This window comes from Sinohyriopsis cumingii, chromosome 5 (genome assembly GCF_028554795.1).
Source record: "Sinohyriopsis cumingii isolate HCF-2022 chromosome 5, ASM2855479v2, whole genome shotgun sequence".
NCBI lineage: Eukaryota > Metazoa > Mollusca > Bivalvia > Unionida > Unionidae > Sinohyriopsis > Sinohyriopsis cumingii.
Genome location: NC_142965.1, coordinates 101,937,682 through 101,949,264, shown reverse-complemented (window position 1 = coordinate 101,949,264; position 11,583 = coordinate 101,937,682). Strand labels below are relative to the sequence as shown.

The 11,583-nt window shown below is 38.7% G+C and overlaps 1 long non-coding RNA gene across 1 annotated transcript; it reads right to left on the bottom strand.

The window, feature by feature from the left end:
- Positions 1 to 413: 413 nt before the first annotated feature.
- Positions 414 to 10,752, bottom strand: LOC149799895 (uncharacterized). Its single transcript, XR_016420926.1, has 3 exons — positions 10,446 to 10,752; positions 977 to 1,083; positions 414 to 524 (listed from the first exon to the last, which is right to left on the bottom strand). It is a non-coding gene; the product is annotated as an uncharacterized LOC149799895 (long non-coding RNA).
- Between the last annotated feature and the right edge of the window lie 831 nt (positions 10,753 to 11,583).

Genomic DNA, 11,583 nt, shown 5'->3' with positions numbered 1-11,583 from the left:
TACAACATACTCACAACATATAAAACCTATATGCAAATCTGATGAAAGCTGCTTGTGTTTCTGAAACACATATTCCATACTGGTGGCAAGAATGTCCAAATCTACATTACAAAAATGAAAACATTACCATCCATCTAGGAGTTGCAAATATATGAAATCCTCTTGTTGGGTAGTTTTACTAACAGGCTTTACAGCAGGGCCTTCCATTAGATTTAAATGTGGCAGGTAAGTTGACAAAGTAGGGTGGGGGGTTGGGGGGACCTACCCCAATGGGGATAATTCATTTTTTTTTTAAAGTAGCATGGTGTAAAGTAAAAGTAGATGGGCTGATAAGGAATCCACTGAATTTACAGACTAAAGGTTCAGACATTTGTTTTTAAGAGAAAAATGAAAGAAGGAAACAATACAACAGATATTTTAATATGACTTTAATGTTTATTTTCTAGATTTAATTAAGATTATGAATCAGAATCAGTCTCCAACTCCACTGTAAAGTTTATCTATTACTTCTTCTGCTCAGGCACCTGCAAATTAAAACAAAATTGTAATGCTTAAATAAAGTCATATCATCTCAGCACTAGTTACATATGCAGAAGTCATGTTAATCAGCATTATAAAAATGTATGAAATTTTCTTCACTGCACTTGTGCTTCCCTTACTATCGTTAAACCATGATACAAGATAACTTTGCACTTACTTGTCATTTCTGGCAAGTGGATGGTGCAATCAATTTGCACAAAGATGAATTTATTTCATCCAAATATTTCATGTGAATAAAAATTCCAAATGGAGGCACTTGTCCGATCAGACAAGATATATGCATATTGTAGTTAGCTGGACTCTAGCTCTGATAGTCCTGGGCAATAGGATAAGCTGATTTTGTTATCAGTTTAGAAATGCATCCGCTTTGCAAATACTATGCTTTAAAAGACGAAACTGAATCCAATATTGATGAAATAAGAGTCATTTGGATTACCTTGTTTTTTATCATTCTGCGTTGGTTGGGTGCATATTTGAGGGTCTCTGATATGGTCTCTTCCATTCCATTTGCCTTTGCTTTGCCATTAGTTTTCAAGCAGGCTTCTGCATGAGTAATACAATGTTTTAAAATAAGTTTCACAACAAAGGATGCATTGCATTTTTCTAAATGCCAGCAATAATCAATGGAATATTTTTAAAACATGTACTTTGAAATGTGTCTCAAGTTACTTTATCAATTCATTTAAAAATCTCTGGCAAGTCACATGAAAAACACAATTTAAATCAAGCCATACTTACTTATCAAAGACTTTCTCATTCACATCCTTTACCTCACACAATAAATATCAGCAACACCAACATTAAATTCACACAATCAGTACAAAACCTAGGTGTTACTCTGGACAGTACTCTCACATTGCACCAACATGTCATGAACATATGCAAGGCTGCGTATCTTGAGCTGAGACGCATCAGCTCCATTCTCAGATATCTTTCAGTTGATGCCACTAAAACACTTGTGTGTTCATTACTGCTTTCAAGACTGGACTATGGTAACTCAATTCTGTCTGGTTCATCTTAATATCTACTGCAGAGACTTCAAAAAGTTCAAAACATAGCTGCTTGGATCATACTTAGAGTACCACAATCAGAGCACACCTCCCCGCTGCTCTGTACCCAACACTGGCTATCCATTCGATCCAGAATCAAACACAACATTAGTTCTCTGTGCTACGTTTCACTGACAGACTCTAGTCCAACATACCTATCCGACCTCACCTATGTGTACACACAAGCAAGATACTTACACTCCTCTTCCGACAATCATATACTCATTATTCTCACTATGAAAACAAAGTCACATGGACAGCATTCTTTTGCATACCAGGGCCCAACAACATGGAATGAATTGCCCACTGAACTTAGACACAAAGACGCAGTGATCCCATTCAAGAGTGCTCTCAAAACTACTTATTCTGACTACAAAAACAAACTTAATGACTTAATAATGTTAACTACCTTAAATATTCTCAGCATGTTTTTTATGTTTTCTAATTTCATGGTGTTTGTTTTTGTAATCATATCATTGTGTATGTTTTTATGTTGTCTAATGTTGCAAAGCGCTTAGAGCTTCTAAAGATTAGGCGCTATACAAAGTCCTCATTATTATTATTATTATATTTAGCTTGGATGAATATTTTTTAAATCAGTGGCCATAACTAAAAAATGGGATTTTGTTTTATGATCATAAAAGTATGTTGGACACCATCATTGATGTACAATGCTGTCTGACATTTCTATGCACCTAAGGTTTCCATCTCAAATATTAAAGCAAAATGCATACCGAATTTGACAGATTGATGAAAATAAAAAAAAGCAATGCTTACCATTTGAAAAGAGGCAATTGTCACTAGAATATTCTATTCAAAATGATATTAATTTTGGACACAGGGGATACCACCCCCATGTTTTCCTGACTCGTGATATGTCGGCCTATTCTGTGCACAGCTTTAAAAGATGTAATGTTTATCCATCGAGCTATAGAAATGAAATACATTTACTGTAGACTGTTTCTGTCAGCAGTTAAGTTGAGTAATTAGGTCAGGTTTATAGCTAGTTTACAAAATTCAATGTAGAATGCCAATAAATGACAAGATATATTTTTGCAAACTAAAGTGATCTTGAAAAAAGATTAGTAAAGTTTAACATTTTATAAAAAATTAGCTATTATGTGGAAAAGAAACAACAATGAAATAGGATGCAATGTGTTTACGTCTAGTTTTGGAAGGTACCGTCATAATTGTACCGTAGTTTAATGGGTGGAAAGGCCATTGAAAGGTAAGGGCAGTGCGGAGACCATCGAGTATGTTCCAGAATAGCTGAATCTTTGTAGATACATAGATCCATTCGTAACTTCAGTCCGCAAGCGAAACACTGTACTTCGTATCCCAATCCTGACTCGGGTCCGAAGTAGACAAATCCTGTTCTAGCTAAAACATACGAAGAAGGTAATCCTTCCCTATCCGTAGGCCATTTTTGAAACGTGTCCAAAAACGGGCACAATCACAATAGTCAGGTAAGAAGACTGGAAAATGGTAGGGTTTGAACTTGGAGTTCTCACTGGATTTCTCACTCGATTCTTGCTGCGGCGAAGTCATCCTTCTGGTGGGTGGCTATCCTCTTACAACCAATGTTTTATACCGACATGTCCATACGGCAAAGTAAAGTGGGTGGGAAGCCGCACTCGCTTCTGCTACACGATTTGATAGACTTTTTCCAAGGGTCAACTGACGATGTGGTGTGTGGGTAAACGTACAATCTTGTTGGGTTGATAGGTGGTCACTTTCTCTAGACTGCAAGGCTTCTTTCAATATGCCAAAGTTGACCACTCGACTGGTACGATAATTCAGAGTAAGTCCTTTCACTTTACACTTCGTGTGCACTTCTCCTTGTTTGTCCCAGTATTCGTAGCCGTAATTTTTGGGACCACCACTAACGAAACTTAGAATCTTGTCATCGGGGTGCTTGTCTGTCCAGGCTCCTAAACGGTCTCCTTCGATGTCAGGGTGCTGTTGACTCGGGTGATCGATATAAATGCAACTGTCCATGTCAAAGTACAAGACACGTTCCCCTAACAGTTCTAAAGCTTCGTACAATTTTAAGCGAGCATGAGCTGTCATGTAAGCTGCAATGATGACATTTCCAAAGGGGTCATCTTCTACAAAGTTCAGATCTTCTTCGTAATTCACCAAGATCAAATCCTCACGAACGACGTCCACGTGTTTCATGAATTTGGCTTTGTCGTGAATCATCTGAAAGTAGCGGGAAGGTTCGGTCAAATACTCCGTCTTGGGTAAACATGGTCATTGTGCCATTTTACCCCACAAGCAATTTAACATCACTTTGGCAAACGATCGCCTGCCTTCGTTTTTCTCAATGTGATTTAAAGTAATGCCTTCTTGTGCCCAGAATTTCTCTCTGAATGTCTTTTGGTCTTCGGGAGTGTGACACCAGGACAGATAGCCACTGGCTTCTTGCTCAGTTTCAAAAAGGCATCCACGTAGTCTGCGAAAATGCCTTTCTGCGTGGGGTCACCCTTGTGGAATTATTGTGTCTTGGGAAAGTGGCAAATTTCGTACACTTCTAACAGTTGGTATCCCATGTTCAGAGCTTTGAACAATTCTACGCTGACCCATGTCCCCGTCAAGGCCCGTTCTTCCTGGGTGTGATGACAAGGTTGATCTTGGTTGCACGTTTCAGCACAAGTACGGCACAAAGGAAACACAAGTTTGCCTTGGCAATGGCGAGGTAAGACGGGATGGTATAGGTTCGTGGGAGGCAAAACTTTGCACTTGATCAAGCCTTCGTATTGTCGAATGTTTTTTAGGTCGATGTGTTCGGTGAACAATTGTGGGTGCCCTGCAGGAAAGCAACAATATTTGCACACATAGGAATACAGTGAACACACGTCCAAGTATTTGATTTCTTCTCCTTTCTCTTCGTCAGCTTGGTACAGCAAACAGGTGGCATTGGTCCTTCCTCCGTACAAACTATTACTTGGGTTCAGGGGGTCCATGAACTGGTAACTTTCCATGAGGCGTTTAAACTCAGGATCGGTGTTCAAACGGTGATTGTATTTGTGTTCCCACATTTCCACCACTTGCTATCCTTCCTGTTCTAACTTTAGGCGTGGCTGACAAATGGCCTGGCACAAGTCTTCCATGGTTCGTTGTAAGAACTGATTTTTAGTGCCGCGGTCAGGGTAACAGACGGGACATCCGTGAAATAAGCAACCGTTAAACTCGTACATGATCTTGGGGTTTTCTAAGTCCCAGCCATTGACTGAATGCATTCCGATGATCTTTCGCCCTGTCCGTTGCGGGCATGCTGAATCCATTTGTCTTCCTTGTCACACAAGTAATGCAACCAGCATGGGGCTTTGACCGAGTATTGACGTTTGACATAGTTGGTCGTTTGAGGACTGATGACAGCCACAGTGTTTTCAAGCATGAATCGTTGTCGGTAGACTAAGGAACACGCTTTGGCAATGGTGCAAGCCTCTTTTAAATGATCAACCCCTCCGTGTTCCATGAACAGTTCTCGAAATTTTCCACAGCATCGCCGTAAAATGTCCATGTCGGAACGACGATACTTTAGCATTTCTTCCTGAAAGTCGAAAGGGTCGGAGGCGTGAGCCTGGTACCAAGCGTAGAAAGTTTCTCGTTCAGTACGCATGTTGTCAGGGTCGTAATAGTGAGCCTGAGGCAAATGGGGTAGAACGGCGTGTTAATTGGCTTCTGTATTGAAAAAGTGTGGAAAGTACCCTTTAGCCATTTCTGTCATTCCAAACATTTTAGGCATTCGACTCAAAGGCATGGCTAAGTAGCTCATCGAATCTTTAAACTGCACTTGTCCCACTTGCATGAAAATGATTTTGGCTCCGTTCAAAGTGATTTTAGGACGCTCGATGCCACGTTCCGTATAACATCTCAAAAGAAACTGTCCATCGTATCCGGAGAAATTGTGAGCCATCACCGTGGCATGGTGATGACAATCTCCATAATAATGTTCGATGTCCTCTTGGCTCCACGTCTTGTCGATGGGGTCTAAGACCCATTGTGTGAAATCGGCTAGTGTGTTCAGTCCTTGAAAGATTTTTTCACGCCCTCCAGGAATCTTACTGCAGTGAGGGCAATAACTCAAGATAGGTTCTTGAATCACTTCTCGCACGCTCGATGAGCCACGCAGAAATTAGGAATGTGAATACTGGTCTCTTGCATGCATTCGAAATCGAAAAAGATGAAATTGCCTTTCTTCTTCTTGTGACCATCCTCTTTCTCTGGTTGGGATTGGTATTTTTGTATGTAGCATTGGTGTTCCAAGTCCACAATGCAGTGACAAATGTGACATTTTTTCTTTCCTGAACATACGTGTGCCTTGGTACTGTTGATACATAGACCTTGTCCACACATTGGGCACAATCTCAGGAGTTGACAAGCACATTTCTTCTGTGAACCTTGCATCTTCAGATGTTGTTGGTAACAGGCAGGGCTGACAAATGTGCGCAGACAAGCAGGACAATGCACTGGTTCTTGCCCTTCGCTCAGACAGGGTTGAGAGGCCAAACATCCTGAGCATTTCGATCCACAATGTTTGTGTTGCTCTCGATTATTATAACCATCATAAGTCACATTTCTCACAGTAATATTTGTATCCCAGGAATCCAGTGATAGTGGTAATGGTATCGAAATGGTCATCGTGATGATAGAGGTGAATGTATTTTCCATCCTTAAAGTCTTTCCCTCGAAACAACAGAGACCCGCGCACTTCTTGAGGGTGCACTTTCAAGGTGTATCGTGGAGCTAGGGCATCTTGCAATTTTTGCATCTCAGGAATGCCACAGGATGTGTCTTTGGACAGGCATGCTTGTTGTAACAGAAGTTCTGCTTCATTTCGTTGTTTGGCTCGGTTCGATTTTCGAATGTTCTCCCAGGCTCTTTTCCATTCTACCGTGTCGTTCTTGTCGGCATAGGTTCATCCCACCACGATGGCTCGGGCTAAACACATGTGGTCTTGAAAATTGTTAATTTGGACAAGACTTGTTTTGGTAATGCGAAGGTTGTTGACCAATAAGGTCTTTCTGCATTGTCCGGTCCCTTGAGGAGGAGAGACGTGGGTCATGTCCAGTGTGGCTTTTCCATCGGTGATGTCAAACTGGTCATTAGATTGTTGCACGTGTTGAATCTTGTCCATGACTTTGGAAGTGGTCAATTCTGCAGGGCTGCTAAACTCAATCCAAACAGGGGATTTCAAGCCATCATGTTGTATGGAAAGTCTCAAGCGATCATCTTCTTTGGGTTGACATTGTCGCTTGAGTGTGGTGAGCAAAGAATCCCACATGTCGGTGATGAACCGGCTTTTGCTTTCTCTAACAGTACTTCAGACTTGAAATCTTTAAACTTCACTGTGTATTTGTAAGCCGTAGTTCTAAATTTTCTAGAGGGACGCTTTTCCATCTCTCGAATGTCATAGTACTTTTCAGGGTTGACTAAGGGTGGTAAACTTTGTTTAGAGGGTTTGGATTCTGGTTCACTCATGTCCTCTTCAAAATCACTGGCATGAATTTGTGCCAAGACTTCAGCCCTAGTACGAGGCGATAGATCACGTTTCTGCCTCTTACTTTCTTCTTCTTTCTTCTCAAATGAATTGGATCATTTCATCTCGATAGCAAAAAGTCAAATGACTAAAGTTTAAACACCATGGATTAATTTATAGTCATAGCAGACCAGCGTATATAAAGGGTATGTGTCTTGTCCTTTCACTATTCATTTCACTCTCAAACTGAGCACAACAATGGAAGAGACTACCAAGATCGAACGTTTCATCAGAGCTTTGCGAGGGGTCATTAGAAAATTCTCTTCAGACCAGCCGAGGGACTACTCTCCTTCCTTTCAAGATAAAAGTCAAGATACTTGCTATATCTGTCAGAAGAAAGGGCATTGGTCTTCAGAGTGTCTAGACCGTCAAAAAAGAAAAAAAAGGGGTTAGAAGAGACAAAAGTCAAGATACCTGTTATTATTGTCAAGAAAAAGGACATTGGTCACCAGACTGCCCAAAAAAGAAACAAGAGGAGTCAGAAGAAGAGAGGGATTCTTCAGAGGAAGAGGAAGAAGAAGAGGAAGAAAACAGACAGGTGAAGAAAAAGAAACAGGAGAAGAAAAGAAGGGAAGAAAGTGAAGAGGAAGAGCAGGAAAAGACTATGACGGTGAAGAAATTAAAAAAACAGAGAGTGAACAATGAGACAGAATAAGTCTATGAACTTTTTAAAGTGCTCTGTTGTGAATTGTGAATTGTAAATATTTATAAAAGAATAAATTAATTATAAAAGGTAAGTGTCTTTGGGTTTTGATTTTAAAATAAGAACCTACACTCACGCACACTCATACACAGACAGGTACTATTGGGTAAAATGGTTTTTATTAGTTATTGGCAATTGAAAGCCTATCTCTTTTCGAGAGACGTGGATGGCCCTGAAAAGGGCCTTTTTTGGTGTAAGGGGTGAGTTTAAACAATCAACTTTAACTGTCTTAAGCCTTTGCCATGGCCAAGGCCTACTTCTGGACTGCGTACTGTTGATGATGATTTCGTTGAAATCACTAAGGATGGTGCAGTAGGCGTAGTCACAGGGTTGGAGTGTTTAGCTTGGGAAGGTCGTATTCTCTTCGGCCGTAATAAAGAAGTCTGATACATCTGTTTCAGACTTCTTAACTAAAATGTCTAACAGTACCGTGACCGTTTGATTTTGACACCCTTGTTTCTTTGCTGCTGCATCTTCTTCTTCTTGTTTTTTTCTTACCTCTTCTTCTTGCTGCTGTTGCTGTAGGAGAAAAGCTTGTTCCGCTTCCTTTTGCTGTTGTATAAATTTCTCCAATTCTTCTTTCTGTCTCTGTCTAAAATTTTCCATGTGCGGTAATGAAGGAGAAGGTGACGAAGGTTCAGGAACAAATTCTTGCAAGGTAAAAAAATCCACAAAATCCCAATTCACCTCTTCTGAAAGTAAGTCTGGGTTCCCTTGGGTAGTCTCCACCATCAGTGCACCCAAACTGATCGTTTTCTGAGTTTCCGTCATGTTGAAAAACTGTCGCTTAGATTGACTACGCACAGGCGCTAGCGAATCTATATAGACTATGTGACGTCACAGACTGCTCTCTTCGGATTGGACGTGGGCTGACTGAATTTTGTAACGCGTGTTTGGATTGGTCAACAAACTCAATCCGTTTCAATCCTTCCTCCCCCTATAAATAAGTACAGTTCACTGCATTCCTTCACCTGTTACTCAGCACCCCAACATGTGGACCGATGTACAATCTTCAACGCTTGTGTCTTCGATGATGTTCCGGACGGACATATCAATGTATGTCCGATCCAACTGGACAGTTATCCACAGGACAGACACCAGCCTGTGGATGCGAAGAATCTTATGTGGAGCATCAAGGATGCCTCAAAAGAGTCTTAATCTATGGTCCTGCAGTCAGGCACAGCCTAAGGTCAAGAAGAAGATGTCACAGATGCCCTTTATGTTAAGGGTATATTAACATAAAACCAAAGGCCCTTTTCAGGGCCATTCCTATCTCTCGAAAAGATCTTGACTTTCAATTGCCTACCCCTTTTTTTATTTTTTTGTTTAAAAAAATAATAAAAAAATAGAGACCCCTCCCTGTTTCAATTTTTGCCTGTTCCATTTTCATAGACCCATCAGGTCGGGACCTTATTAAAATAGGGTCCCGACCCTGTTCCATTTCCCCTAGTCCCAAGACAGTCCCACGATTTATTCCCCATGTTCAATTTCCCTTGTCCCTAGAGTGAATAGTTTTTTTTTTTTCTCCCATGTTAAATTCCCCTTGTCCCTAGAATGGATATTTTTTTTTTTCTCCCATGTTAAATTACATAGTCCCCAGAGTGGATATACCCTTTTTAACATGGAAGTTCCCTAGTCCCTAGACCGTCCCTATTCACTACTACCATTGTCATTACCAGCCTGAAACCCAATTTAATGCCATTTGTATAAATTCATTTCAAATAAATATTATGATATAGTTGAAGTGTAAAGTCAAGCAAGTATTCTGTTTGCAGATTTTACATTTTAGATATTATAGTAAAGTCATATTTTCTCTTGTTTAGTAAACTTTATTGCAACTGGTTCCAAAATAGTAAATCTTATTTAATGTTCATTCACCAGAATAGGTATTAATACAATCCCGAATTAACTGTATGGTACTAAAATATACCCTGATCTTGTGTGAGATTGTAATATACAGAACTATACCTCAAGACAACAATAATATATTGAATTTATATTGTATCAAGACTGTCATGGTTATGAACTCCAACTTTATTCAGGTTTTTTCATAATAAATGATCATCTTGTGCTATGGTTGAAAAGAAATCAAAGTTCAGTTTAACTCCATTCTCTCCACATTTGTAAGTTGTTAAGAGGCATACTCATCCTCAGTGTTATAGTAAAATGTAATCTTATTTGGATCAATCTTGGTGGTGTAATATATGAATGGAGAAAGAATATTATCATCCAGATTAAAATATGTTTTATTCAGACTCTACTAAAATTTTTAGTTGGATATGGGTTACGGAGCCTGATGTGTACGAACAAGGCAATGTGTACCATGACCTTTTTAATTTAACATTTTAAACTCCTGCAGAAGAAAAAGATTTTTTAGATCCATTAATCTGTATTAACAAAAACATTTCTTCAGTATGATTTTCAATTACTTAGTATTGACAAAACTCATATTTTAAAGTTGTTGTTTTTTTGTGTTTGGTTTGGCCTTTTATGGTAAACCAACACAAGTAAGTTATTTAGTGCCAAGGCACTTTAAGTATAGTGCCTTGCCCAAGGACACACCATGGTAGCTAACCCAGGTTGGTCTGATGGTAGAATTTGAACCTACCTTATTTCACAGGTCCAGAAAGCTAACCACTGAGCCACTACAGCTCCCCATCTTATAGTGGAATGCTGGTATACTTTATGATCAAGAAGGATGGGTTGGGGTATGCATGTTGCATCTGAAAAAAGTGATGGAATTTTTGTTTACATAATATTTTAGTCATACAATATGAATCATTTTCTATAGATTTAAGATGTATCAGATCAAGTTAAGAAAAATCATATATTCTGTTTCCTGGGAATGTACTAAAATTCACTGTTATTGTTTGATTTTTTGGTAGTAAGCTTACTTGGTATTTTTTTCTTTTTAACTTGAATACCTAATTTGTTAACATCCTATTCTAAATCTTCAGAGTTCTGTCTATTAAGTGACAACTGTTGATACATGTAGGGAAGTTTTTGTTTATATCTTTTGATTTTTGTGATTCTGGAAGTTGCAGTATTTGTTGTTGTATTATAACCATTTCAGTAATTTAATGAATGCAGAGTATACTGCTCTATAAATGAAATTTAAGTGAAAATAATGTAAAAGTATGTTTCACTGCAAATATAAATTGTTTAAAATAATATATCATTTATCATATGACTATTCAATTGTGGTAACTAGTATTCCATCCAATATCTATATATTAAAATATGTCTTTTCATACAGCTGGTGATCATTTAGATACAAGTCCAATTGAACATAATCAAATTATCAATGCAGGTGTTTTTATTAGTAGTAGTATTGCAAGTATAAGTGTTAGTATTAAGATTTCATATACAGGTATGATAAGTGTATCATAATGTTTAAATGATGCTCCTTGTTACAACATAAAATATGTTCATTGAAACAAATGGTTCACTGGTAAATTGGCAGCAAAGGTCTTCACTGAATTATGTTGCATAAACTATTTTACAATAAAACATATATGATGCATCTCAATTATGATGAATGTGAGGAGGAGGATTAATAATAATGCAATTTAAGTTATCTTCATAACATAAGTTCTAGCAGATGTGTAATTTTTATGTGGTTCATCATCAGTTTGAAACTGGTCTGTGATTTCTGGATCTGGACATACCTGGTCCCCTGCTGTTGTGCTGCTATGGTCTTTACAGTTCATTAGGATATCAGTTACACTTGGTTTACATTTAGAACC